At 46.2% G+C, this 27,709-nt stretch overlaps 2 long non-coding RNA genes across 3 annotated transcripts in view; one reads left to right on the top strand and one right to left on the bottom strand.

The window, feature by feature from the left end:
• Nucleotides 1–1,863: 1,863 nt before the first annotated feature.
• LOC147022665 (uncharacterized) lies at nt 1,864–7,319 on the bottom strand. The gene is made up of 3 exons (XR_015059839.1): nt 7,066–7,319; nt 3,699–3,739; nt 1,864–2,229 (listed from the first exon to the last, which is right to left on the bottom strand). It is a non-coding gene; the product is annotated as an uncharacterized LOC147022665 (long non-coding RNA).
• Nucleotides 7,320–11,429: 4,110 nt separating this feature from the next.
• Nucleotides 11,430–27,709, top strand: part of LOC147022662 (uncharacterized) — a 134,676-nt gene continuing 118,396 nt past the window's right edge. For both annotated transcript variants that reach the window (XR_015059837.1, XR_015059836.1), the window contains exon 1: nt 11,430–11,638. This is a non-coding gene — a long non-coding RNA (uncharacterized LOC147022662). The remainder of the gene's footprint in view (nt 11,639–27,709) is intronic.

The following is a 27,709-nucleotide window of genomic DNA, read 5'->3' as shown; positions in this document are numbered from 1 at the left end:
TGACTCTAACATTCCATCTCCTTCTGATGCTCCCCTCACCAATCCTATGTCCATCCCTCTAATCTCCATTCATGCAATCAAAAAAAATACTCCTCTCTCTCTGGACATAAGCAAGGCATATGGCAAGATGGCATTCCTCCCCGTGTCTTGAAGGAATGTGCTTCAGAACTTGCACCTGTGCTTGGTCGTTTGCTTCATTTTTGTTTAAAAACCCAAACTTTTCCTCTTCCCTGGAAACATGCCTTAGTACAGCCTATTTTAAAGAAGGGTGATCGTTCAAACCCTTCTAACTACCGTCATATTGCTCTGACTTCGACTGTTTCAAAAGTCTTTGAATGTTTTGTCAATTCCCATTTTATCAAGCATCTTGAATCTCACAGTGTTATCTAACCACCAATACGGCTTTCGCAAGGCAAGATCTACAGGTGACATCCTTTCTTACATGACGAATGTCTGGGCCTCTTTTTTTGAGAGACTTTGGGGAATCCTTTATTATCGGCCTTGATATCTCAAAAGCCTTTGGCAGAGTTTGGCATCAGGGTCTGATATCCAAACTTCCCTCTTTCGACTTTCCTCCTTCACTCTGCTCTGTCATATCGAGCTTTCTCTCCCACCACTCTATCTCTGTAATTGTTGATAGTTCAACATCTCCCCCCCCCTTCCCTATCAACAGCAGTGTCCCTCAAGGTTCCGTCCTGTCTCCAACACTCTTCCTTCTTTTTATCAATGACCTTCTTTCTTCCACAAATAACCAAATGCACTCGTATGCTGATGACTCAACATTACGTTCCTCCATGTCTTTCCCATCTGCCCCATCTTCCCTCACTCGATCTACATCTCGTTTCATCACAGCCACCTCTTTAAATTCAGATTTGGACAAGGTCTCCCAGTGGGGCAAATGTAATCAAGTTAAGTTTAATGCTTCAAAAATCTCATTTTTCCCCATCTCTCTCTAAAACTCATCTAAACTCTCCAATCTCCTTTGGAAGCTCGACAATTACACCATGGGATTCAATAAACCTACGAGGTATCGCTCTAACATCAACTTTATCCTGGAATCCACACATGATACAAATAGCTAATTCTGCCTCAAAGAAATTAGAAGTCCTATTCAGATGTCGAAGATTCTTCTCCTCTGAACAGTTGCTCCAACTATATGAAGGATTGATTCGTCTTTGTATTGAGCACTGCCCTCACATCTGGGGAGGTTCTAGCTCTACATACTTACTGGACAGAATTGAATCCAAAGTTATTCGACTTGTCAACTCTACCAATGTGACCTCAAAACTTGACCCGCTCAAATGGCATCACAAAGTAGGCTCTCTTTCTCTTTTCTACAGATATTACTTCGGTTTTTGCTTGCAAGAACTTGCTGTTTGTGTACCTCCACCATTAGCGAGACCAGGGAATACTTGACAAGCCACTACATCACATGATTATTGTGTGTGTCTATTGGCAATTCAAGTTTGGGCCGTTACGATGTTTGTTTCTTCCTCTCCACTGCCAAACTCTGGTACTCTTTACCTTCTCATGTCTTCCCAAACACTTACGACCTTCCCCTTTTCAAAAAGCAGATTTTTTTACTTTCTCAAAAACTCTTATACTATTCTCTCTTTCCTTACTTTTCTATCAATGCAGTTCTTAAATTTGAGGCTCGGCCTCGATGAGGACTATTTAGTACGTGACTGAAGCCTTCAACATAAAAAAAATGAACTAAACAAATAAATAAATGTGGTATTCTGTTAAAGCACTTGGGAATATCTATTGTTGAGAAATAAAGGCACAGCCAACCAGCAAATTGCACACAAAAAACCAAACATTAAAGAGCAGACAGACTCGGGCATTGATTAAATTGGTGCCTTTATTTCCTTTTCATTCCAAAACTTGTGAGAGAGCCTGGAATTATTCTCCTTCTAGGGGAGTGGGTTTTTCACAATTGGGAACCCCCACTCTCCTTGGTTACACAACTGAGTTGGAGTTTGTGGGGAATTTTAGCTTCAGTTTTGCAGTGATTTGGCTATTCATTTCCTGTCCAACTCGCCACCGGATGAAACTCTGAAGCAAGAACGTGCTTTCCAGATCGATGACTGGCGATGGACGACAAAAAACCCGATATTAATGCTCGAGAAGGTCAACCACCTGACAACCTGTCCCTCAAGTATGCACACAGGGAGACATGGCGATGATCGAGAAAGTGCCACGACCGGGATTTTCTTCCACTCGTTCTACCTGGGAGGCCAAATTACACAGGAGATAAACAAAATGTTTACTCAGTCAATGTGAACCAAACCGATATGTAAATTTATTCTTTGCCTTTTATCAAATTTGCATTTAGCTGCACACTCAAACACACTTAGGCCCAAGTCAAACAGATTTAATGGCGCCTGCTCCATTATGAATGTCCGCTCTGTTTGTGCCGATTGAAAAGGGCATTTTGGTGCAGAAAAAATAAAATGAGCCAGCTTCCAAATCCTTTGATAAATATTTCACTAACTTTTGTCACGCCGATATTTCTTGGTGTTTACTTGCCACACATATTTACACACGCTCGGTCTTGTTCTGCCACCGCAAGCTCGGTGGGATAAAAAGGTTTCTGCAGAGCGAAGTTAAAAGTTGTAATTATTTTTCCATGAGTGTGCTTTTGAGAAAGTTAATCAAATTGTGCGTTTTTCTCTCCCCTTCACTTTTAACACGAGTGATGATACATGCACTGAAGCATTGTTTGGAGACAAGGGTGGGGAGCGGTGGCAGGAGGGGAAACAATAGGGTTTTGTTTATAGCTAAACACTAAAGCAGGTGAAGTGAAAGGTGACAGGTGTAGCGAGAAAAGATTAAGAAACAATCCATGTCTGTGCTCAACAACTCGTCGATACAGCTATAATAAGTGACTGTCTCTTTACTTTTAACTCCCTTCATCCATTTTAAGTGTACTTTTCCCCCTAAATTTCTCTTCTTTGGTCAGTTTGAGTCTGGTCTAGCTTCATGGAATTCCAAGGTACTATATACAGTACAATCTTGTTTTTAGGAAGTCTCTACCCAAAACAATAAAAAGAGTTCGACAGATAAATGGATGGATTAATAAATAAATAATAATGTATGGGTTATTTTTGTCAATATTTCAATTATGATAGTCTTCTTGTTGGCCATTCATTTTAACGAGAGTCTGCAATCCTGTCTATCGATCGAGTGACTAAATTATTTTATCATCTTGCTATTTAAGCACTGCACATTAAATGTCAATTGGATTGAGGATTTTTATACTCTCCCACGTGGTCACAATTGCGGCCTTGCTTCCTTCTCTTGAAACTGGAGACCAACGTTGAGCTATCTGGCCGTAGATAATTGATTGCGATTCTGAAGGCGGGAGGTCCAGCGGTATGATAACCCCCTCTCTGCCTCTGACCTTTAGAAGGCCATCTCAACATGCAGGCCAGGCCTAGTGGGTGCATTGCTGCCTTTGTTGGACTGCGTAGCTCGCAGCAATCACCCCACCACTGTCAACAGACCTTTGTGAACAGGCTTGGTGTGGGCAGTAGCTGCCAGGCACATTGCAAATGGAGAAAGGAAAGGGGAAGGGCATAAAGGAAGGGGCAAGGTTGAGAAATTGAAGGCTGCAGTGAAGAGTTGACTGACTACATAGAACATGAAGAGCATTGGGTTTGCAATAGGTCTGTTTTGCACTTCTCTCAACTACTTACCTTATCTCAAACTGTTCATTACATCTCAGCGATGAGAGGTACTGTGAGTGATGCAGCATGTGGAGTGGAAAGGTGAGAAAATGGAGAAAAACATGAGAGAGATAAATGAGGTGATGGTCGTGTGGAATTCATGGAGATACCACTGCAAAGAAAAATCATAAAGAGTGAACTGCTATCATATAAGGACCAGAAAATATGGTGCAGGTTGATTATCCCCTAACTGGAGCTCATTATATGAAGAGAAATCAAAGTCTCAGCTAATTAAGGTGACAACATGTAACTTATTACAGCCCGACTTCATGTTTCAGGAGGAGCTGTATGCAAGACTCAGGAAGATATGTAAAACTGGTGCTTTTGTGGAATATGCAAAACTGGTACTGCTGTAGGCATGCAAAACTGGTACTGTTGTGGGACATGCAAAACTGGTACTGCTGTAGGCATGCAAAACTGGTACTGTTGTGGGACATGCAAAACTGGTACTGCTGTGGGCATGCAAAACTGGTACTGTTGTGGGACATGCAAAACTGGTACTGCTGTGGGCATGCAAAACTGGTACTGTTGTGGGACATGCAAAACTGGTACTGCTGTGGGAATGAAAAACTGGTACTGTTGTGGGACATGCAAAACTGGTACTGTTGTGGGACATGCAAAGCTGGTACTGCTGTGGGATATGCAAAACTGGTACTGTTGTGGGACATGCAAAACTGGTACTGCTGTGGGCATGCAAAGCTGGTACTGTTGTGGGACATGCAAAACTGGTACTGTTGTGGGACATGCAAAGCTGGTACTGCAGTAGGTCATGCAAAACTGTGCTGTTGTCAGATCTGCAAAACTGGTACTGTTGTCAGATATGCAAAACTGGTACTGTCATCGGATATGCAAAACTGTACTGTTGTCATATATGCAAAACTGGTACTGTTGTTGTGGGACATGCAAAACTGGTACTGTTGTGGGACATTCAAAACTGGTACTGTTGTGGGACATACAAAACTAGTACTGTCATCGGATATGCTAAACTGGTACTGTTGTTGTGGGACATTCAAAACTGGTACTGTTGTGGGACATGCAAAACTGGTACTGTTGTCAGATATGCAAAACTGGTACTGCTGTGGGACATGCAAAACTGGTACTGTTGTGGGACATTCAAAACTGGTACTGTTGTGGGACATTCAAAACTGGTACTGCTGTGGGACATTCAAAACTGGTATTGCTGTGGGGCATTCAAAACTGGTACTGTTGAGGGACATGCAAAACTGGTACTGTCATCGGATATGCAAAACTGTACTGTTGTCAGATATGCAAAACAGGTGCTGTTGTCAGATATGCAAAACTGGTACTGTTGTGGGACATGCAAAACTGGTACTGTTGTAGGAAATGCAAAACTGGTACTGTTGTAGGAAATGCAAAACTGATATTGTTGTGGGACATGTAAAACTGGTACTGCTGTGGGCATGCAAAACTGATACTGTTGTAGGATATGCAAAACTGGTGCTGTTGTGGACATGCAAAACTGGTACTGTTGTAGGATATGCAAAACTGATACTGTTGTGGGACATGCAAAACTGATACTGTTGTGGGACATGCAAAACTGGAACTGTTGTGGGCATGCAAAACTGGTACTGTTGTGGGCATGCAAAACTGGTACTGCTGTGGGCATGCAAAACTGGTACTGCTGTGGGCATGCAAAACTGGTACTGTTGTGGGACATGCAAAACTGGTACTGTTGCAGGATTTGCAAAACTGATACTGTTGTGGGACATGCAAAACTGGTACTGCTGTTGGCATGCAAAACTGATACTGTTGTGGGCATGCAAAACTGATGCATGCAAAACTGGTATTGTTGAGATTTGAAGCGGTCAAGGCGGAAAGCCCAAAATCTCCAAAAGTGATATTAAGTAAGTCATGGTATTTTTTTGTTTTGTTTGGTCTGGGGGTGTCTGAGGAGTTCAGTGTGAACATCAGATTGAGGCAGCTGAGCGCTCTCAGCTCACTCATGTTTGGCATGGTGATGGAGCTGGAAAGCAGGAAGGTAAACATGAGGGAGAGTATGGGGAGGATGTTGTATGCGGACAATCTGGCTGTTGTGGTGGAGATTGGGTCAGAGATGCAGGAAGTACAAGGAGGCATTTTGGAAGCATGGCCTGAAAATGAGTGTGGAGAAAACTGAGGTGATGTGGGTTGGGCAGCAGAGAAAATGAATGAATATCAGGAGAGAGGGGAGGGAGATCAGACATGGAAATAGGTTGCAGTATCTGGGGGGGGGGAAAGTGGATGGTAAATCCATGGCAGAGGTGTGGAGGAGGATTCAGGTGTGTGTGTGTGTGTGAATGCATAGATGAGGATGGGGGGAGTAATGGTAGATATAAATATATCAAGGAAATTGAAAGGGAATGTTCTGATGTCTTGTGTAACACCGGCCTACCTTTATGGTCTGGAAACGGTGGCACTGACAGAGAGACAGTAGTACAGAGGCTGCAAGTTTGTGAGAACAACTGGGTCAGGAGGATTGCTGGAGTGAAGGGGGTGGATATAAGGAGGGTTGGTGAACTGAGAAAGGAGATTGGTGTGCAGATGAGCCTGCCAGGGAGATTGTTGAAATGCTATCTGAAGTGGGCTGGACACTTGGTGTGGATGGGGGAAGAGAGAATGGCAAAGAGAGTGGATAGACTGAGGGAGCAAGGTCAGAGGACAAGAGATAGACAATGGTTGATATGGGAGGACTGTGTGAGGATGGATATCAGTATGGTTGGGGTGGTCGAAGAGTGGAGAGAGTTGGCTGAGGATAGATGGAAGTGGAGGAGTATCGTGGTCAAGGCAGGGCAGAAGCTTGGTGCCATTGGACCTCACCCCTTATAAAGGGAAAATGAGGAGAACAAAGTATGTTTTTCATGTGATGGAGGATGATCCTGTAGACATCTTGTGAATGTCAGAGCTGAAAGTAGGATTGCATCTCAAACAATCAGTAAGATACACATTAGCACCAACAGACCAGAGTAAGCTCGATGGGAAGCAGGTGAAACATAGCCTGAGACTGGATCTGCTCTCATTTATTTCTTCCTGTACTCACAGAGTGAATCGAGTTACCTTGTTGTGTTGGATGCCACTATTTCTCAACGAAGTGTAATTCCAACCTCCCCAATCATATTTATATAAATAAATGTGCGTGCGTGTGTTAATTTTTGTGTGTGTCAGTGTGACTCCTCCATATCTCCAAAACCATGAAACTTCGTGGCGTGAAACTTTGCATACATACTAAGGCAAACCCAAGTGAGTGTGTGGATGAAAACTGGTTACTTGGGGAAATTTAAACACAATTTTTGAATAAAATTAACAAGGTGGACATCATGAAAAAGAAAAGCAGGCTTACCCTTGGTCAGCCAGCTGTTCTCACAGTGGTCTTCAGCCACCATTTTGTTTCGGCCCGCTCAAAAATGCCTTGCCTTCGAACCACCATGTGCTCACATGGACTATTTAAAGTATATAATCAGAATCTGTCTTCAGATTTGAGGTTCAGTGCATGTGTACTAATTAAGTGTCAAAATCTAGAGTGAAATCTGAAAATTTTAAGAAGTCAAAGATTCTTAAAATGGTGTATTTACCTATTTACTTTCACCAAGTGAGCCTTCCTCATCTCTCTCTCTCTCTCTCTCTCTCTCTCTCTCTCTCTCTCTCTCTCTCTCTCTCTCTCTCTCTCTCTCTCTCTCTCTCTCTCTCTCTCTCTCTCTCTCTCTCTCTCTCTCTCTCTTCCTCTTCCTCTTCCTCTTCCTCTTCCTCTTCCTCTTCCTCTTCCTCTTCCTCTTCCTCTTCCTCTTCCTCTTTCTCTTCCTCTTACTCTTCCTCTTCCTCTTCCTCTTCCTCTTCCTCTTCCTCTTCCTCTTCCTCTTCCTCTTCCTCTTCCTCTTCCTCTTCCTCTTCCTCTTCCTCTTCCTCTTCCTCTTCCTCTTCCTCTTCCTCTTCCTCTTCCTCTTCCTCTTCCTCTTCCTCTTCCTCTTCCTCTTCCTCTTCCTCTTCCTCTCTCTCTCTCTCTCTTCCTCTCTCTCTCTCTCTTCCTCTCTCTCTCTTCCTCTTCCTCTCTCTCTCTTCCTCTCTCTCTTCCTCTCTCTCTCTCTCTCTCTCTCTTCCTCTCTCTCTCTCTCTCTCTCTCTCTCTCTCTTCCTCTCTCTCTCTCTCTCTCTCTCTCTCTCTCTCTCTCTCTCTCTCTCTCTCTCTTCCTCTCTCTCTTCCTCTCTCTCTTCCTCTCTCTCTTCCTCTCTCTCTTCCTCTCTCTCTTCCTCTCTCTCTCTCTCTGTCTCTCTGTCTCTCTCTCTTCCTCTCTCTCTCTCTCTCTCTCTCTCTTCCTCTCTCTCTTCCTCTCTCTCTTCCTCTCTCTCTTCCTCTCTCTCTCTCTCTCTCTCTCTCTCTCTCTCTCTCTCTTCCTCTCTCTCTTCCTCTCTCTCTCTCCTCTCTCTCTTCCTCTCTCTCTTCCTCTCTCTTCCTCTCTCTCTCTCTCTCTCTCTCTCTCTCTCTCTCTCTCTCTCTCTCTCTCTCTCTCTCTCTCTCTCTCTCTCTCTTCCTCTCTCTCTCTCTCTCTTCCTCTCTCTCTCTCTCTCTCTCTCTCTCTCTCTCTCTCTCTCTCTCTCTCTCTCTCTCTCTCTCTCTCTCTCTCTCTCTCTCTCTCTCTCTCTCTCTCTCTCTCTCTCTTCCTCTCTCTCTCTCTCTCTTCCTCTCTTCCCTCTGGTATTTTGGGATCTTCAGGGTCTTTTGGTGACTTTTGAGTCCTCATTGACTTTTGTGTCCTCAGGGTCTTTTGCATCTTCTCAGTCTTTTTGTGTCTTTGAGGTATTTTAGATCTTCAGGGTTTTTTTGGTCCTCAGGGTCTTTTTGGGTCTTCAATGGCTTTTGGGTCCTTGTGTACTTTTGGCTCCTCAGTGTCTTTTGCAGCTTCTGGGTCATTTTGTGTCTTTGGGCTCTTTTGGGTCTTCAGAGTGTTCTGGGTCTTCAGGGACTTTTGGGTCTTCAGCTTCTTTAGGTCTTCAGTGACTTTTGAGTCCTCAGGGACTTTTGGTTCTTCTCGGCCTTTGGAGTCTTTTGGGTACTTGGGGTCTTCTGGGTCTTCGGGGTCATTGAGGTCTTGGGGGACTTTGGGAGTCTTGGGGTCATCGAGGTCTTGGGGGTCTTCGGGGTCTTGGGGATGTTTGGGGTCTTGGGTGTCTTCAGGGTCTTGGGGGGTCATCGGTGTCTTTGAGGTCTTGAGGGTCTTCGGGGTCTTGGGTGTTGCCAGGATCTTGGGGGTCTTCTTGGTCTTCAGGGTCTTGGAGATCTTTGGGGTCTTGAGGGTGTTTGTAGTCTTTCGGGTCTTTGGGGTCATCGGGGTCTTGATGGTCTTTGGGGGTCATTGGGGTCTTGGGTGTTGGGATTTTGGGGGTCTTCTGGGTCTTCAGGGTCTTGGAGATTCTCCAAGACCCTGAAGACCCAGAAATGGAGATCATTGGGAACTTGGGGTGTTGGCTGGGTCTTTGGGGTCATGGGGGTCATCAGGGTCTTGGGGTGTTGTCTGGGTCTTGGGGGTCATCAGGGTCTTGTGGGTCATTGGGGTCTTTAGGGTCTTTGGGGTCTTGGGGGTCATCAGGGTCTTCAGTGTTGTCGGGATCTTGAGTGTCTTCTGGGTCTTCAAGGTCTTGGAGGTCTTTGGGGTCTTGGGGGTGTTGTCTGTGTCTTTGGGGTGTTGTCTGTGTCTTTGGAGTCTTGGTGGTCATTGGTGTCTTAGGGGTCATCAGGATCTTGGGGGATCGTCAGGGTCTTGGGTGTTGTCGGGTTTTTGGGAGTCTTCTGGGTCTTCAGGGTCTTGGAGGGTCTTGGGGGTCATCAGGGTCTTGGGGGATCATCAGGGTATTGGGTGTTGTCGGGATCTTGAGGGTCTTCTGGGTTTTCAGGGTCTTGGGGGGTCATCGGGATCTTGGGTGTTGTCGGGATCTTGAGGGTCTTCAGGGTCATGGGGGTGATTGGGGGGTTGGGGGTCTTTGGGGGTCTTGAGGGTGTTTGTAGTCTTTGGGGTCTTCAGGGTCTTTTGGATCTTCAGGGGTCTTTAGGGTCTTTTGGGACTTTTGGGTGTTTTCAGACTTTGGGGTCTTTTGCGCCTCTTGGGTCTTCAGATGTCTTGGGGGGTCTCCGAGGTCTCAGGGGTCTTTGGGGTCTTTTGAGTATTTGGGGGTTTTGGGGGGTTTCCGAGGTCACGGGGGTGTTTTGCATCTTTGGGACATTTTGGTTCTTTGGGGTCTTTTGTGTCTTAAGAATCCTCAGGGTCTTAGAGGGGCTTTGAAGGTCTAAGGGGTCTCAACAGTTTAAAGGGTCGAAAGGTACATTCCACCAGTACGTTAAAAATAGAGATGTTGTCACACGGCTGGACAGACGTACGGAAGGAGGGAAACTGGGAAACTGGGAAACTGGGAAACTGGGAAACTGGGAAACTGGGAAACTGGGAAACTGGGACCCACATTGAGACTGTCCTTTTTATATATACTAGTACGTGCCCGTAAAAAATAAATAAATAAATAAATATTCAAACTGCGCGCAACAAACAACAACCACACAGGCCGTTTCTTCACTCTCGCGTGCCCGTACGTGCGTGGCCCGGAAGTTCTCATATTATTCGCAGTTACGATTATTCGCAATTTAGATTTAATGCCCAAATATTCAATTAGCCCAACGTATTTTGCCTTTTCGCAATGTCATCGCAAGGAAAAACAAAAAGAGAAGAACAGAGAGAGAAAAATTTTTACTTCCTGGTTTGGAGCATACCAGCACTCAAATGTTACCGAAATTTATGCACCGTCTAATATGAAAACCATCATAACTTGGGGCATTGTGTTTATCTATAAATGCGCATAACAAATCGAGAAATTATTAGAATACACAAAGTCATCATTATCCGGAAGCCTGTACGTTGTAACCCGTAATGGGGAACACGGCTGAACTTCCCTTCCCCATCGGCCACGCCCACGCAACAACGTGTCTTGTCATTGGTTTGGTAAATAAATGGCCATAACTTAGGAAGCACTTGTCCGATTAATATCAAACCTTGAAAAGGCACATCCTCAGGTCCCCAGCAATATATCTGGCAAGTTTCAATTAGATCGGACCAGTGGTTGTTGAGACACAGACGCGGACACAGACACAGACACAGACACAGACACAGACACAGACACAGACACAGACACAGACACAGACACAGACACAGACAGATTGCTGGAATTATAGATAGATAAACATCTTTATTTAATTACATCCTTTATCAGGCGCATCATTGGACACCCTCAGATACCTCGCTCACACTTGATGGAGGTCCCAATTCGCCATTTTGTTTGGCCCATTCAAACATGCCTCGATTTTTTAGCACAATTTTTATATCTTAGTGTATTTATTTAAGTAAAGCATTAAATTTAACATTTTCCACTGTTCGGACGACGATATTGAGCGAAGAAAAGATGATGGAATGTGTTACTTTATTGAGTGAATTGCCGTGCTTCATAACCTGATTTTGTAATACATGACGGCACAGTCCACAGGGGGTCCTTGTTTCCAGCAATTACATACACAGTTTTCTTTTTCCGTTTTGGGCGATTTGCTTGCGTTACAAAATATTAATATAAATATATGATCATCGTTCTACCAATATATTAATAGTCGGCAGATTCTGCAAGCGATGGACGTGGTAGAAATGGGAACAAATTTTTCCCTGTGGTGTGCGCGCATGCCTGTTCTTGGTTACGTGTGCGCGCGATCTGAACTCGAACTGTGGCCTGTGGCCTGTGGTGTGTGGTGCTGTGGAGGAGATTATGCGACCACCATCAGGAGCGGACGTGCTGTGTCGTGGAAGCTACTTCGGACGTGTCACCGTGCAGTGCGGGTGTGGAGAAATCCGTGCATGTGTGCGAGTGAATGGTTTGAGTACATCATCGCCGGTGAGTGTGCACGTTTAGCCTGCACCGTAAGGAGGTTGGGGTGTGGTGGTGTGGGGCTGCATGCAGTTCAGCCATTTCCAAATAGATACTATTAGTTTTGGTTTTTGAAATGCTACAGACGGTTTTGTCGAGATCATGGCGGTGAGAAAAAAAAATGCTGCTGTTTTAGCGTTTTAATGTTTTAGCATTTTAATGTTGAAACGTTTTAACGTTTTATTGCTCTGGTACGCTGCCTTCCCCTTTCCCTCGACTGATGTTGGCTTAGCGGTTCGGGTGGTGGCTTGGGATCCTTGAGTTTTGAGTTCAAGCCCCGGTGCCAATGAATTAACACCAGGGGGTTGACTCTGCCTGTTATCCTTCTGAGGTCGGTGAAATGAGTACCAGTGTAGCAGCTAAAAGGCTGCACATGAAGGGAAGGGGTATCAACGGATTGATTAAATCTGGTATTGGTGTGGCGCAGGCATGATGGGCCGAATTGCCTCCTCATGCGCATAATTTCCTTGTAATTTCCTCTCCTCAAACTGCTTTCCCATGCCATTCCCCCACTTTTCCTTCCCATTCCCTCTCCATGTGGGGTTCCCCTTCTCTTGCACTGCCTCCCTCCCCCATCCCCCATGCCCCTCCCCCGGACAGCCCTCCCCTCCTCGCAGCCCTCACCCCACACTTCTACCTTCCCCTCCCCTCACGCTGCTTTCCCTTCCCTTCCATTCTCACGCTATTCTCCTCCCAACCCCCTCCTCCACTGCACAGCATGGTATTTCAAAAATGTATTGAGCCTGATATGTTCTCTTGGGTGAGGCATTACCTGGTGGAGGTAGGTGCTCCACCAAGTGCCCTTTTCGTTTTTAATTTTTTTAGCAGTCGGAAGTGCTACTTGTATCGATTCAGTTTTTATAAAGCAATGAATTGCGAGATAATGGCAGGATAGCCGAGAAGTAAGCATTCTCACTCTCAGCTGTCTCACCTGGGTTCATATCCCTACTTGGCGATAAACTGTCATCCCGGTGTTTCACAGGCAGGGTGATTCATCAGTGTGAGTGCTGTCTCTCGGATGGGTGTTCAGCTCAGTGTCGCATCTGCCAGAATCCCGCCCCCCCTCCGACTCTCCCTCTCCCTCCCCATCTCTCTCTCTCTCTCCCCCTCCCTCCCCATCTCTCTCTCTTTCCTCTCTTTCCTCTCTCTCTTTCCTCTCTTTCCTCTCTCTCTTTCCTCTCTTTCCTCTCTCTCTTTCCTCTCTTTCCTCTCTCTCTTTCCTCTCTTTCCTCTCTCTCTTTCCTCTCTTTCCTCTCTCTCTTTCCTCTCTTTCCTCTCTCTCTTTCCTCTCTTTTCTCTCTCTCTCTCTCTCCTCTCTTTTCTCTCTCTCTTTCCTCTCTTTTCTCTCTCTCTTTCCTGTCTTTCCTCTCTCTCTTTCCTCTCTTTTCTCTCTCTCTTTCCTCTCTTTTCTCTCTCTCTTTCCTCTCTTTTCTCTCTCTCTTTCCTCTCTTTTCTCTCTCTCTTTCCTCTCTTTTCTCTCTCTCTTTCCTCTCTTTTCTCTCTCTCTTTCCTCTCTTTTCTCTCTCTCTTTCCTCTCTTTTCTCTCTCTCTTTCCTCTCTTTTCTCTCTCTCTTTCCTCTCTTTTCTCTCTCTCTTTCCTCTCTTTTCTCTCTCTCTTTCCTCTCTTTTCTCTCTCTCTTTCCTCTCTTTTCTCTCTCTCTTTCCTCTCTTTTCTCTCTCTCTTTCCTCTCTTTTCTCTCTCTCTTTCCTCTCTTTTCTCTCTCTCTTTCCTCTCTTTTCTCTCTCTCTTTCCTCTCTTTTCTCTCTCTCTTTCCTCTCTTTTCTCTCTCTCTTTCCTCTCTTTTCTCTCTCTCTTTCCTCTCTTTTCTCTCTCTTCCTCTCTTTTCTCTCTTTTCTCTCTCTCTTTCCTCTCTTTTTTCTCTCTCTTTCCTCTCTTTTCTCTCTCTCTCTCCTCTCTTTTCTCTCTCTCTTTCCTCTCTTTTCTCTCTCTCTTTCCTCTCTTTTCTCTCTCTCTTTCCTCTCTTTTCTCTCTCTCTTTCCTCTCTTTTCTCTCTCTCTTTCCTCTCTTTTCTCTCTCTCTTTCCTCTCTTTTCTCTCTCTCTTTCCTCTCTTTTCTCTCTCTCTTTCCTCTCTTTTCTCCCTCTCTTTCCTCTCTTTTCTCCCTCTCTTTCCTCTCTTTCCTCTCTTTCCTCTCCCCTCCCTAGTATTCCTGTCAGTGAACCGACGGGTTGTATTTGTGAGTAGTCTGATTATACTGTTGGAACCGCTGCATTGAGCTTCCATTCCCGCTGCTGCTTCTTCAATCCTGGAAAAAATGGACACAAATATTTGTTCGAAGTAAATTGATTATTAGTTTTCTAGTATTACCATTTTTATGATTCTACAACAGCAGGGACTGTTACATTAAAGGTCGAGGTCTTGCTTCCTCTCCTTGTAGTAATAGGTTATCTTTCATTAAAAAAAAATGCTTGTAATAGTTTATTTGGGGGCATTTCCTTAACCCCCACCATCAGAAGTCAATTTAGACTACGAAGGACAGAAAGAAAAGTGCGGCCTTTCCTATGCCCGGTAATTGACCATTGACTGCTCGCTGATCCTGGGCCAGGTCGCACATGCCCCTGCGGTTCTAAAAGTCATGCACTGTCGTGCATACACCAATATTTTGTTCAAAAACAGAGAGCTATTTAAATTTTATTTCGCATAATCAGGAAAAGCTCTTGTATATTTATTAAGGTAAATCTTCCATGCATTATTTCACGACAGAGGCAATATTCATTAAAAATTTGCGCTGCATCGCCACTTAATGAGATCCCAGCTTACAACCATCTTAGATTGCTGAAAGCCGCACCAGTTTGGTCGCAACTGTGAAGGAAAATGCATTTCTGATGGAATTGGACAATCAGCTCAGACTTTCGAAATAACTTATATGGGATTAAGTGCTCAAGGAGCCTCAGAGCTGAACCGTCTGCTCCTCTGCGGCTGAGTATTTGTAAACAGAAAATATTGTAAACGCCAAAGCACAGCTTTCTGCTTTTTATTGAAAAAACACTAACACACAAATACCACCTGCATGGATAAATTGAGTTTAGTGATGAATGAAGGCACAAAAAATGAACCGATGTGTTTAAGTATGGAGATTGTAAGCGTAGATCACTTATCATGTCGATGTTTTCAAGGTTTAATTGAAAGAAAAATCGGGAGGCGTGTTGTCTGCAACCGATGCCACACACAGAGAGTGCGGGGTTTGAACATGTGCAAATACACCGACCGTGCATTCCAAAAGCAAGTTGTGTACACAGTTCGGGAAAAGCAGGGGGGTGGGAGACCCAAGTTGCGAGGGCGTCTCCTGTCATTGTTGGCCACCCTGTCACCCTTTGTGTGTGTGTTTGTCTCCATTGAGCGTCAAAGGCCTGCGAGCCCGCTTGGGGTTTGCTCATTCCACATCAAATTCCCATTGGACCTCAGTTTCTTTCCTGGTCATTCTATGTTTATACGGACGCCCTGCCTGACCGGCCTCGGTTGCCCAGGCTGCCAGGGGGGCAGCCAGGCAAACCGTGGTGGCCTTCTCGGCTTTCCTAACCCCTGGGCAGGCAAAGGCCATTGAGGGCAGGCTTCTCCTTTCATAAGCATGATGCCAACAAAAGGGCCAGCTAATTCCAGTGGCATTAAATGACTTCTACAATTTGTCTTGCAGCCGATAAGTGACAGTGGCGGCAGAGCCGAAGCAGAGAGACAGAAAAGGTATCCAGAAAAATAGGAGTCTTCCCTCCATTGTTATTGAAATGGAGGAGGGAAATGAGCTCAGAATGGGACACATTCTCCCGCTATCCCTTTTTTCTCTGCACCTCTGCTTGACACGCCTGGCCAGGCCTCGGGTGTAACTACACTTCACATAGACCTCACAGCTCCCTGGCCATTTGGCAGTTTGATTATTCGATGTGGAGAAGAAGACCAATGACCCTCCAGCCATTGTGCCTGAAGAAACAAGAAAAATAAAGCAAAAGTAGACAACTTTTTTGTGTCAAAGTGAAGCTCAAGTTGTTTTGGTGCACAATTTATAGTTTCCGGAAAATGTTTCGAATTCCCATTCGAACCTTTGAGTGTAACATCAGCTAGCTTCTTGATAGGTAAATGAATGGTGCTGATCCAGTCACAGTGTTTTGATGGCAGTGTGCCGTTTGCTTTTCACATTTGCAAAAACACAAAGATTCATTTGATTACAGCGTGTGTGAATAAGCTGGAAACTACATTTTCTCGTTCCTGATAAAAGTAATCAGTCATGATATCATAGATCCCCAAAATGTTTTTTCAATATACCTGTGGATAGTTTGGGAGAACAGAGGTGTGTGTGTGTGTGTGTGTGTGTGTGTGTGTGTGTGTGTGTGTGTGTGTGTGTTTAGAAAATGGCAGTTTCTGTGCACTCACTACCTCTGTAATGCCTGGTGTTGGCTTAATGGTTGGGGTGGTGGGCTTGTGATCCTAGGGTCCTGAGTTCAAATCTCACTCTGCTGTTGAATTAATACCAGGTGGGGTTGACTCTGCCTGTCATCCTTCCGAGGTCGGCAAAAATGAGTACCAGCTTGCTAGTATCCTGTGTCGGAGTGGTGACCCGTCCAGGATTGTGCCCAATAGCCAAGGTGACTGCTTAGGCAGCACCAACGCTCTGCACAGAGTATGGTCCCAATGGATGGATTACCTCGGTGTCATTCTGTGGTTTCATCACCCCTTGACAAAGTACTCACCTGTATGCCGACCAACTTGAGGAAATGATCCTTTCATTTTCATTTATAGCCGGAGGGGGTGCACAGATTCATTATCTGACACTTTCTTTCCCTTGTCTTGTTTAACAATTGGTGTGTTTGTGCGTGCACATGTATTTGCAACCACATGGTTTTGTTTCTTTGTCTGTATGTATCCTTGCAGGTATGTGCATGCCAATCTGTGTTTGTGTTTACTTGCATGCCCACGTATGTTTGTGTGTGTGTGTGTGTGTATGCCCACATGTATTTGAGTGTATGTACATACATACGGATGTGTATATGTTCGTGTGCGAGTCCACACACCTGTCTGTGCACTTGTGTGTTTGTGCGTTTGCAAAAGCAGTGTTTCTATGCACATGAGCCGCTCGCACTATTTGGTGGTGTGAGGGTTTTAATTGTGAGCCGCTAATGCACAGCGTATGGCACGCAGTGGCTCTGGGACTTTTAGAAAGCAGCTCTCGCCATGGTTAAAAGAGGCAAGCTTCTTAATCCTGGAGAGACATGCGCAGGACTGACCCCCACACAGTGGAGACATCAAAAGCTCTGATTCTAGACCACCATCCATGCTGCGGGTGGCAAGACTCAGTCCAGGACTTGAATAGCAAACCGAATTCAATGATCGTTTCATATGCTGGATAGTTTCATCTGTTCATTAGAAATCATTTCTCATTATTCTTTTAAATGAAGAATAATAATAATAAAATCAAGCTCCACTGTTGCACATGTTGGTATCATTAATTGATGATAATTTTAAAAAGGCATCACTTTTCATTGTGTGTAAGTGGGAAATGGTGGGTTGAGCACTTAGTGGGGTTCGCTGCCAATAAAGGGCTGAAAATCATCTTCCGTTTTTATTGACTAACACTTAACTAGGTAAACAAATTCACTAATTGGTAAGTAGCAGCCGTGTTGAAGACCCCCAAATTGTTCCTGAATTGTATACTTTGGAGATTTCGGTTGCAAACCCTAGATCTGAGCTGCATGATCTGGTGACCTTTGCAGGAAAGACAGTTCTGGTTATATGATCGAGGTTTATATTTTTTGTGAAACCATTGGCTTAATTTGTTAAGGAAAAACTAAATTAAGGAAAGGAAAAGGAAAGGAAAAAAAATTGACAAAAAAATTAGAATTCAAAACAAGTTTTTAGTTATTATTGCTTTTCAATAAACACCTTCATTGAAAAAGAATTGAGATGCTACTCCACTGGTCAAAATATTGGTGGCATCATCACAGAATTTTTGGAATCCTTTTTCATTTATCACTGTTATTCAAAGATCAGCCTCGTGTTCAGAGTGCAGCCACTTTGCATCAGATGATGTGGTTTTTCAACCTCAAGACACCATAGAGTTCAAAACATCACAGGAGGAGATCAGGAAGAAAAGTTCTCCATGCAGAACTCTGGGAATAATAAATGCGGAGGAACTGGGCAAGTAAAGCAGCCACACGGATTGGTAGAGAATTGAAGAGCCTGTTGTTGACTCTCCACAAAAGGACCCGAAACAACGAACGCAGCCGGAATGAGACCGAGGAGACCTTTATACCGATGGCAATGTCATCGTCCTTTGGGGCCTCCCTGTAGTCCACTGCCAGCTCAGGGCCGAGGATGAGCGGCCGTTCATTTGGGCTGCAGTTTGTTTTGCCTGCACATGCATATTCATGAGCCTACCGTGGCATTTCCAGGACGGTGGAGGACGTTTGCTTTTTCGCCCACCGAGCCCATCCCGCTCAGTGCGGCCCTGTTTGCTCAGCACTGATTGCTAATTTTCCGGTGTCAGATTTGCGCTTCCACTGGGGCGCAGCAGGCAGTTCTGGGGCCAGGGGCCGTCGTGCAGGCTGGCAAGTGGTGATGGGCTGTACGGGCCCGAGAGACTGCGCCACTGCCGTGCATCCCAATGGCGAGAAAGCACGGCAAGATGGCCGCACTGTCGGCTGTGGATACAAATGAAATATTTTTGAATTATTTGATTGACAGCCAAAAGACTTTAAAATGCATAATACAATGAATTGTGAAAATATGTCAGCCTGTTGTTGAGATGTATGGTTGATGGACTATGTATTTGAGAAACCTCAATCAGAAGTGTATGTTTGGCTTCACCAGGTGTTTCCATCAGGAATGGTCCAAATTGAGCTTCCTGCACCTCTTCATGCTTATAGAAGAATGGGAAGAATGTGTGCAGCCATCGCATCACACATTGATCTTGTTGGTTTGACTCCGATCATTTGACTGCCTCGGAACTGACATCCACAGCAGACCAACTTCTCGGGTTGGGGAATCATACATGCGGAGGATTGCATCACACTTCTGGGAAATTCCTTTTCGGATTATTTTACAGGCTGGAATTTTCTCGCAATTTCAGAATGTTTTTGAAACGTTTGTGTATCATCCATGTATGTGACGAAGACTCAGCTGCTTCCTTCTTACGGTACACATTGATTCATAAAAATGACTGCTGTCGTCAGCGTAACTGCTCATGAACATCAAGATAAGTAATTAGATAAATAAATAAATATATAAGCCTTTTTACAGCCATTTTTCCCTGCTGAGCAGGGGTTAGCTTTTTGTGGGCTCCATGTTTTATGACCGGATGCCCTTCCTGACGCCAACCCTGGTCGCCTCTTACGACACACAGGGCTATGGTACACCTATTCTAACCGGGGCATACACCGGGACCAGTGCACTGGTACTCATTTTGCCGACCTCGGAAGGATGACGGGCTGAGTCAACCCCCTGGTGTTAATTCAGTGGATAATGGGGCTTTAACTCCGGACCCTAAGACCCCAAGCCAGCCACCCTAATCACGAAGCCAACACCAGGCTTGAGTAAATAATTAAATAATCTTTTAATTCTCAAAAAAAAAATTTTTGATATGTGTGAAGATATTTAAAACCCCGTCAAGGTCATTAAACATTTTATAAATTACTGAGTATTTGAACAATCAAATTATGTATTTTTTTAGTCTATTGCTCATGGAAGAATTTGTACCGACGATGAGTGTTCAAAACGTTCTCGGAATGAAATACAAGAATGTGCTGGAAGTTTCTTTTCACCTGTGGATTCCAGGTTCAAATCTCACATGCCGTTTATTCCATTGGCTACTACTGTAATGCACTTGTATTCAGGTAACTGTACAATGATATACCCTATAACGTCTTTCCCTAAATGTAACATATTTGCAAACTCCTCCAGGATTCAAACATTGTGTAAACTGTTCTTCCTCCTTGTTCATGTGCAGCACAAGGCTGCGGGGTAGCATCATTGACTGGGGGTGCGGCTGTGCCGCTGATGGTCTTCTGCTGGGAAGGACAGGAATTTGTAATTTGGCAACCAACAAATGCAACGTCCATCCAAGGGATGCACACGCATTGATGAATCATGCTTTATGTGTTTCAAAATAGCAATACTATAATTATAAACCACAAAATGGCTGGGTTATTTCACCTGGTGGAGCAGAGCTTCCTTCCAAATTCTCAGCCAACTAATAATTACCAGTACATTAAGACCACAGTGGGGTTTACTCTGTGTGTGTCCTCGACATGCACTCCTGAGCAAACGGTGAGTTTGGAAGCGAAAATCGAGGAGAAATTTGGGGGAACAAGTGCACAGCACCGTAGATATTTGCTTTCTTGGCACAACTGTCATCGGTGACCCTGCCACGGAACCAGCACCTCAAGACCCCATCGGGAAAGCCACATGACTGCAGACTGCAACTAAAAATTGCCCTCTGAAACCACTTTGCGCTGATGACGGCCAATTATCAAGAAACACATCCGTGGATTGATTGCCTTACAGCTGGAGTGGAGGGGCCAGCATTGCCAAAAAAACAAACAGGCTCTGTCGTCCAGCTTCAGCATAATCCTTCATCTTCAAATGCACTCATCTCACCTCTGCTCAATGAAGCTATGGCTTCGGAATCGTGGCGACTTTGGAGCATGCAAACTAGCCGTGATCCAGTTGACAACCGTTGATCATTGTCACCTTTGAGTATACCATCGTATGTCAGGATACACCGAGACCTAAAGAATGCTTTTGTTAACAAAGAATCTTTGCGGGATATAGCTTGGCCTTTCAGAAAGACAAGGAGATCCAGACTGTGCTGTGAATAGTTTGCAGAACATTACTCTACCTCCAATACCATGTACAATAGAAACAAAGCCGGTCGGAGTCCAAAACATCATTAGGTCATATTGTCAAATGTTTTATGGTCTGTCTCCAAACAATGATGTGAATTGTGACGTGTCCATGGTTGGAACATCATTTGATTAATCTACAGTTCAATCCTAATGGTTTTGGCTTCAATGGAGATGCACCTTTTCCTTCGAGTAGAGGCCAGTGACTTATTTAGGCAAACATGCCGACTCTATCTCATGATTTACATACAACTACATTTGTATCTTACTGCTTGTTGAAATGGATGAGTCTGAGTTTTTGCTAATTTACTCTCACACTTTCTGTGTCGTCAAGGTGGGGTCGTCTGAGAGGTGTCCAAAATCGTTTGTTACTCGGGTATTTTGAAATGCGATAACAACAGGTTTTCCACTTCATTACTCAATGCAATCACCCTTCATCTCAACCCACTTAGTCCATTTTCTCTTCAAACTAGTAATGTCCTGATAATAGAAATGTTCTGACTGCTCCATTAAGCACTCGCCAATGATGAACTTCAATAAATCATCCTCTTGAAACCATTTACCATGCAGCTCAGACTTCAGATGGAATAAGAAATAGTCATTCAGAGCAGAGTCTGGTTGGATAGATGGATGATTCAACTGTTCGAATCTACACTGGAGAATGATGGCCTGTGCAATTCTGGCCTTGTGAACTGGCACATTGCCATACAACTGCAAAACATGATGCATCAATATCCCCCGATAACTTCTGTGGATGACAATGCAACCAGTCCAGAAAGTCAGCATCATATTGACCAGTGATTGGAGTTTGGTGAGGCATGTAATCATTCGGCAGCATCCCTTTGGAATCTTGAAAGTGCTGGCCATAATCCTCTTGGCTGAGGACCGGGTGTGGAACTTGTTTGGGGGTGGAACTGTCCGATGCTTCAATTGCAGTGGTTTAATCTTGGCCTCAAGGTCCAAGTGGTGAACCCGCCATGTCTCAGAATCAGTAACTAGATGTAACAAACCTCTGTAGAAGTATAACAAAACCCGGTTGAAGAGCTCCAGAAACTCTTTGCTGAAATCCACTCTCTGATGGTGATGTTTCGAGGCAACTATCTGGCAAAAGGAAAAATATTTGACAAACCAAGATGGTCATAGATAGTGGAGAAATGCACCCTCATTTTCAACTTCTGCAACTACAATTTGGCAGACATTATGCTTTCTATAATAGGAGAGATTGTTCCTGGACGAGTTGTGTCGAGGTTCAATTTGTTTAGAAAGGGCAAAATATCCTGGTTGAAGAAATAAAATTTGGCATCAACATTATTCATGGCTGTTCTCCCGTCATCTCAAAAGCGAATGTTGAGCTTTAAAAACGCAGTGCGAGAAGCGACCACCGGAAACGGGAGACAGATGAACGCACAGACATGCACCACGGTTCGCAATCTTTTCTAATAAATGTCAGTGTGTGTCTGTCCATCTGTCGGTCTCCTCCATAACTCCAAAACCATTTAACCTAGCGGCCCCAAACTTTCCATGCATATAAAGGGAACTCCAAGGTAGTGCATAGATAAAAGTTGGGTGTTTGAGTTAATTTAAACACCCCTTTTGAATATAATTAATGGCCCTATTTAATTATCCTTTATCAAGGCTCATCCTTTGTCAACTCACTGTCTTTCACTGGGGTGTTAATTTTATCATTGTTTTTGGCCTGCTCAGCAAAGTCTTGACTTGGAACAGGCCACAGCAGTTTCTTAACGATAGTTATTTTTTTCACTTTCCTCACTCGTATCACTGAATGATACGTATCGTTCAGTATCACTCGTATCACTGAACCTGATCATCATACCGACTAATCGCTGGATACATTGCAATGCTTATCAATGCCTGGAAACGTCAGCATTCGTGGCTTTATTTCATTTCTGCACGTGCTATAAGCTCTAGAATCTCTTAATCTCAGCCAGATTTCAAAATTTCAACTTCTTTATTGACTTCAGCCATAGCTCCGACTACTAAATAAATTACGTGTTCATTTGTCCTATTCAGACATCGCTTGACGTTCTGGGTGTCTTTGGGTGCATGGTGTGTTTCTGACTGATCGGCGATTGCTAATCACTTGCTAAGCCAACCGTTCCTTATCAACCGTTTCATTGGAGCACTTGCTTGAGTGCCTTAGCCAATTGGCAAGTGTGATACAATATTTGCACTGTCACTGAATATATCGATCGACTTGAACAAAGTTCAATGTCCATTCGCCTGTGTTTGGCCATGCGGTGCTTTGGGGGTGATTCGCTTGCTGAAAATATACAAGTTTATTTTACACCATGTTTCCCCTTTTTGTATGATCTTCTTTCATTACACAATCTGTCACTTCAGAATAGATCGATACGTAAAAAAGTTTAACTTTTAGTTTTTAAAAGTTTCTTCAACCATTTAGTTGGAGTGCTTGCTTGAGTGGTTAAGGCACTTGACGAGCGCTCTTTATGCTTCGATGGTGATATGGTGGCTCAGTTCTCTGTGGAGACATTTCTGGAGTTAAGAGGGCAAAATAAATTTGAGGATTACAATGAGAAAAATTGTTTTCAGTTTTTACAAAGCAATGAATCGCCACATTACGGCAGGAAAGCTGAGCACTACACAAGCTTATTCAAAGCTGTCCAGCCTGGGTTTGAATCTTGACTCGGCGATAAACTGTCATCCCGACATTTCACAGGCAGGGTGATTCATCAATGTATGTTCTGTCTATCTCTTTAAACTGGACGTCACACCTGCTGGAATCCCATCCCCCCTTCCCCTTCTCTCTTCTTTTCCTCTCTCCCTCTCTCCCCCACCCCTCTGCTCTCTCCCCCATCTCTATCCCTCTCTCACTGTTCTCTATATTTAAACTGGACGCCACACCTGCTGGAATCCCATCCCTTCTCTCCCCATCTCTATCCCTCTCTCACTCTTCTCCATCTCTCCCTCCTCTCACCCCCTCTGCCCTCTCTCACCCCCTCTGCCCTCTCTCACCCCCTCTGCCCTCTCTCACCCCCTCTGCCCTCTCTCACCCCCTCTGCCCTCTCTCACCCCCTCTGCCCTCTCTCACCCCCTCTGCCCTCTCTCACCCCCTCTGCCCTCTCTCACCCCCTCTGCCCTCTCTCACCCCCTCTGCCCTCTCTCACCCCCTCTGCCCTCTCTCACCCCCTCTGCCCTCTCTCACCCCCTCTGCCCTCTCTCACCCCTCTGCCCTCTCTCACCCCCTCTGCCCTCTCTCACCCCCTCTGCCCTCTCTCACCCCCTCTGCCCTCTCTCACCCCCTCTGCCCTCTCTCACCCCCTCTGCCCTCTCTCACCCCCTCTGCCCTCTCTCACCCCCTCTGCCCTCTCTCACCCCCTCTGCCCTCTCTCACCCCCTCTGCCCTCTCTCACCCCCTCTGCCCTCTCTCTCACCCCTCTGCCCTCTCTCACCCCCTCTGCCCTCTCTCACCCCCTCTGCCCTCTCTCACCCCCTCTGCCCTCTCTCACCCCCTCTGCCCTCTCTCACCCCCTCTGCCCTCTCTCACCCCCTCTGCCCTCTCTCACCCCCTCTGCCCTCTCTCACCCCCTCTGCCCTCTCTCTCACCCCCTCTGCCCTCTCTCACCCCCTCTGCCCTCTCTCACCCCCTCTGCCCTCTCTCACCCCCTCTGCCCTCTCTCACCCCCTCTGCCCTCTCTCACCCCCTCTGCCCTCTCTCACCCCCTCTGCCCTCTCTCACCCCCTCTGCCCTCTCTCACCCCCTCTGCCCTCTCTCACCCCCTCTGCCCTCTCTCACCCCTCTGCCCTCTCTCACCCCCTCTGCCCTCTCTCACCCCCTCTGCCCTCTCTCACCCCCTCTGCCCTCTCTCACCCCTCTGCCCTCTCTCACCCCCTCTGCCCTCTCTCACCCCTCTGCCCTCTCTCACCCCCTCTGCCCTCTCTCACCCCCTCTGCCCTCTCTCACCCCTCTGCCCTCTCTCACCCCCTCTGCCCTCTCTCACCCCCTCTGCCCTCTCTCACCCCCTCTGCCCTCTCTCACCCCTCACCCCCTCTGCCCTCTCTCACCCCTCACCCCTCTGCCCTCTCTCACCCCTCACCCCTCTGCCCTCTCTCACCCCTCACCCCTCTGCCCTCTCTCACCCCTCACCCCTCTGCCCTCCCTCACCCCTCACCCCTCTGCCCTCCCTCACCCCTCACCCCCTCTGCCCTCCCTCACCCCTCACCCCTCTCCATCCCTCACCCCTCACCCCTCTCCCTCCCTCACCCCTCACCCCTCTCCCTCCCTCACCCCTCACCCCTCTCCCTCCCTCACCCCTCACCCCTCTCCCTCCCTCACCCCTCACCCCTCTCCCTCCCTCACCCCTCACCCCTCTCCCTCCCTCACCACTCACCCCTCTCCCTCCACCACTCACCCCTCTCCCTCACCACTCACCCCTCTCCCTCACCACTCACCCCTCTCCCTCTCCACTCACCCCTCTTTCTCACCACTAACACCTCTCCCTCACCACACACCCCTCTCCCTCACCCCTCACCCCTCTCCCTCCCTCACCCCTCTCCCTCCCTCACCCCTCACCCCTCTCCCTCCCTCACCCCTCACCCCTCTCCCTCCCTCACCCCTCACCCCTCTCCCTCCCTCACCCCTCACCCCTCTCCCTCCCTCTCCCTCCCTCACCCCTTTCCCTCCCTCACCACCTCACATCTCTCCCTCCCTCATCCCTCTCCCCCCCTCAGGCCAAGGTCACATTTGCCACGGCGGCCGTGGGGTCTCCAAAATCTGTGGCCGCAGTATTTCCACGGTCACACAATGTAGCAGTCACATATGTTTTTATTTTTCGGGTAGCCGCTCGGCGCATTTTTAAATTGTGGAGACCGAAAACGTGGGGGTGCCGTTCTGTCTTTGATTTGATGTAGCACGGTAACCTTAGGGCGTTCCTGCAGCGGCCATAGAATTTTCAAGGCAACCGCAGGGGGCCTCTAAGGCGAACGTGCGGCCAGACGGACGGTAACGAGTGGGTATATATTCCAGTTCTTTTTTTTTTACTGAAATAAAAATATAACAGTATATATAACTGAATATACTATAACTATAATATACTGTGGTGCCCCAGAATCCGAACGCCCCGTTGTTTGAACAAATTGGAATCCGAACAATTTTTTTCGAGAAAATGTTGCCCTAAAAACCTTATACATTTTAAAAAATCGAACACAACGTAGCGTTCATGTTTGTTCACATGTCTTCCCCACCTGTTCAAGCCGCATCTTCACGCTTTGTTCATTCAGTTCGTCGGTGGAAGTCCTCGTGAAAGCATCTCTCGTGTGTCGATCGATACTTTAGGCATGTCACATTTGCTCTACGGCGAGGATACGGCGGCCGCAGAAAAACTGAGGTGGCCTCTGGGTGGCCCTACGCCGTATGGCTATATTTTACAGACCGTAAGGTCGCCGTGGAATTGTAACGCGGAGTTATAACTTTTTTCATTTCTACGTTCGCCGTAGAAATTCGACATGCCGAAACAAAAGAACTGGTAAAAAATAAATAAATAACTCATTCGTTACCGTCCGTCTGGCCACATGTTCGGCTTAGGGCCCCCCTGTGGTCGCCTTGCGGTCCCCCTGTGGTCGCCTTGCGGGCACCTTGCGTCTGCCTTGAAAATTCTATGGCCGCCGCAGGAACGCCCTAAAGTCACCGTGCGACATCCAATCAAAGACCGTACGGCACCCCCACGTTTTCGGTGTCCACAATTTATAAACACGCCGTGCGGCTACCCGAAAAATAAAAACATGTGACTGCTACATTGTGTGACCGTGGAAATACTGCGGCCGCTTTATAATTGCTAGTGCCCGTACATTTTGTAGATCCTCCGGCCGCCGAGCCAAATGTTACAGGCCTTACCTCGTCGTTTTCACCTTGATTTGTGCTGTTTTTTTGTTTTTTTTAATCATCTTGTGTTTTAATTAACAACAAAAAAGCAATCCGATCACGTGGTGTGACGCATTGTCGGTCAAGGATTGAATTTCACAGCAAAACCGGTTGTAATTTGGAATATCCATGATTACGTCAGCCCGATGCGTTTGATGAAAGTGATTATGGTTCTGCGGGCATCATGTTTGATGAGCTGCCCTAGGGGCAGCGCTCGCAGAGTGCGCGAGCGATCGGAACCCAGGCCGGAGCACGAGCCTGTGTGGACCTTTGGATGTGGTGATTGTACCACTTTTCATACAATACACCGCCACCGAAGGTCATTTACTCATATTATTTTATCTTGAACATGGGGAATTTCAGTTTAAAGTTTCTTGAAAGTGGGTTTTCTTTGGGTCCACAAATGGATTAATTCACTCCAATATTTGTTATTGGGAAAATAATTTTGGAATCCGAACTTTTTGCAAACCGAACAGCCTCCTGGAATGAATTAAATTCGGATTCTGGGGGAACCACTGTGTATAGGCAAACACCTATACTCCGATCTCTAGCGGTAGCGCACGGTCGACGCAGACTGCCACGGAGGCCGTTCGTAGGTGCACGGCGGGCATAGGGGAACCGTGCATCGACCCTGCATTGCCCGCAGGTAGTCACACAGACCGCAAGGCCCCCGTACGGCGACCGTGGAAATAGTGCGGCCGCCGTAATTTTTTGGGGGTTGGGAAAATTCATTTTTCATTGAGAAGAGCTTATGGCAGCCGCACGAATAACGCAAGCCCACCGTACGCCCTACGTACGGTCGACGTGGAACACATTTACGTCATAGCTTGGCTTGTCGAATTGCTACGGCGAACGTAGAAATGAAAAAAAGTTAACTCCGCGCTATAATTCCACGGCGCCCCTACGGCCTGTAAAATATAGCCAAACGGCGTAGGGCCTCCCTGAGGCCACCTCAGTTTCTCTGCGGCCGCCGCACGTTTCTGTCAATTCAGAGGGCGTAGGGCCGCCGTATCCTCGCCGTAGAGCAAATGTGACCTAGGGCTAACCGCTCTCCCTGCTCCCCCACCCCTCCCCCTCTGTTAAGGAATGACAGTTTAGTTTTGAATTTAAAACTGCTTCCCCATGGTGTAATATGTATGAATCATATTTGGAGTGAGCCAACTGGAGGGGTGCAAAAGTAGCTGCATGTGCGAACATGCATGCAGGCAGGCCTTTTGCCAGGTTGATGGCGTGGCTTTTATATGGAAGCCGGCAGTGAAAAAGATGTTGGTGTTTGGCTGAGTTTTGTAA

The sequence above is a fragment of the Eptatretus burgeri genome, chromosome 7, assembly GCF_056783735.1.
Source record: "Eptatretus burgeri isolate ZD-2024b chromosome 7, Ebu_testis_v1, whole genome shotgun sequence".
NCBI classification, from domain to species: domain Eukaryota; kingdom Metazoa; phylum Chordata; class Myxini; order Myxiniformes; family Myxinidae; genus Eptatretus; species Eptatretus burgeri.
This window is presented reverse-complemented; position numbering and strand designations above follow the sequence as displayed.